A 2,209-nucleotide genomic window follows, 5' to 3' on the forward strand; every position below is an offset into this window, starting at 1 on the left:
CAAAGCTCAGAGTTTCAGATTTGAACTGGTGGTGAACTGAAGCCTCTCTGAGCCACAGTACCAGTGGTGGCCCTGTTAGTGTTTGTCAGACACAAGCCAGAGTCACCTGGAAAGAGGGAACCTCAATCAAAGAACTACCTCCATCAGATGGGCCTGGGTATGTATGTTCGTGAGACATTCATTTGAGTGTTCATTGATGTGGGAAAGCTCAGCCCACTGTGGACAGTGCCAACCCGGGGCAGGTGGTCCTGGGTTGTCTAAGAAAGCAGGGTGAGGAAGGCACAGGGAGCAAGCTCATAAGCAGTGTTTCTACAGGGCCTCTGCTTCAGTTCCTGTCTCCAGGTTCCTACCTTGGCTTTCCTCCATGATTGAACATCCTTTGGAAGCATAAAATAAAACAAGCCCTTCCCTTTCCAAGTTGCTTTCCATCAAAGGTTTATCCCCACCTCTGACTGGGACATGGGGCAATGGCAGGCATCACTGATTCAGCTCATGTGGACTAGATGGGTCTTAGGTACCAGTTCTGATGGAACAGAACCAGAACAGAACAGAACAGGAACAGCTACCAGTACAGTGACTGGTTTTGTGTGGCTATCTTTGCCCGTTTTGTGCTTCTATAGCAGAATGTTGGAGATTGGGTGATTTATGAAGGACAAAGTATATCTCTCATAGTTCTGGAGGACAGAAGTCCAAGAGCAAGTTGCTGGTCTCTGGAGAAGATCTTGCTGCTTCAGAAGAAAAGGGCTGAATTTGCTTAATTACCACAATACCAGTCCCTCACACAGGATACTATCCATGCAGCCTGATTACCACTTAAAGATCTCACAATCTTAGTATCGTCACACGGATAACTCAATTTTATCAGTTTTGGAGTGGAAAAGCGTCAAACCACAACAATAGTCTTAATGTCTTGTTGTGGTGGTAAAAATACCATGACAAAAGTAACTTGAGGAAGAAAGGCTTTGCTTTGGCTCATAGTTGCAGAGGGATGCAGTCCATCATAGGGGATAGAATGTCAGGGAACATATGGTGGCAGGAGCAGGAGACAGGCTGGTCACACAGCATCTGCACATGGGAAGCAGAGAGACATTAGGAAATGGGGCTGGGCTCTGATGCCTCAAGGTCTGGCCCCAGTGACTCACTTTATCCTGAGTCTTTTGCAGTCTTTGCAAACAGTGACACCATCAGTACACCACTGTTCAAACATTTGAGCCACATTCAAACCACCACAGATGAGACTGAGGAGGATGAGGTGGCTGAGCGGTTAAGGTGATGGACTGCTAATCCATTGTGCTCTGCACGTGTGGGTTCAAATCCCACCCTCGTTGTTGGCCCTTATATCCTTATGGAAGGCTGAAGACTGAGGATCTCTCACAGATACAGCTTCATAGGTGCACAGATGCCCACATCCACCATGGGGATTTTCTGTGGATGCCTCTGGAAGACCTCCCTCAGCCCCTGAGTCCCACATGGGGAAAATAGAAGTGCTGGGGGGTTAACATACCATAAATACAACCTTGACTGGTGGGAGATAAAGCCATTGGCTATGTTCTTTTTTTTTCTTTCTTTCCCTTGATAGATCATCCTGAGTCACTTGTGTAGTTCAAGGACTCTTAGGAATGTCCCCACGATGAAGAGTCATGAAACACTTCTATCAATTATAGAGTTTTGTGCATATACTGTGCCTAGGCTAGAAGAGTTCATGACATGCAAGTGCTAGTCCCCAGACAGGGTCTCTCTTGGCAAAAGTCCCCACACAAAGTGCTGATGGCAAAAGATTGAGTAGTGAAGAGTCAAACTAAATGAACTGGAGTCAGAGAGATGAGAGCTTCAATCCTACCGGATTCTCACCCATATCCTCTACATTCCAAAATGGCAGCACTGACTGCCGAGTGCAGAGTCGATGATGTATAGAACACGAGCTGCTCTGGAATGTACCCCCTTTTCTGCTCCTAGACTTCAACTGTACAGTTAGTCAAGAAACTTCTGGACCAACAGTTGATGGAATATCAATTCTAAGAATGATATTTTTAGATGGTTTTACATTAGCTCTCCCATACAGCTTCTGAAATGCCATGTGAAATAAAATCAGAATGGAGCCCCAGGTGTGAGTAAACTCCTCCTCCTTACCCTGACCTTCCTCGGTCTGAAGACCACCACTCACATATGGAAGGCCTTGCATGCTAATAGCTGGAGTCTAGACAAGAAG

General features: G+C 46.2%; 1 non-coding gene across 1 annotated transcript; it reads left to right on the forward strand.

Moving 5' to 3' along the window:
• The first annotated feature begins 1,246 nt into the window (after positions 1-1,246).
• Positions 1,247-1,328, forward strand: Trnas-gcu1 (transfer RNA serine (anticodon GCU) 1). Its single transcript has one exon. It is a non-coding gene; the product is annotated as a tRNA-Ser (tRNA).
• Positions 1,329-2,209: the final 881 nt, after the last annotated feature.

The sequence above is a fragment of the Rattus norvegicus genome, chromosome 1 (assembly GCF_021556685.1).
Source record: "Rattus norvegicus strain SHRSP/BbbUtx chromosome 1, alternate assembly SHRSP_T2T, whole genome shotgun sequence".
Classification (NCBI taxonomy): Eukaryota; Metazoa; Chordata; class Mammalia; order Rodentia; family Muridae; genus Rattus; species Rattus norvegicus.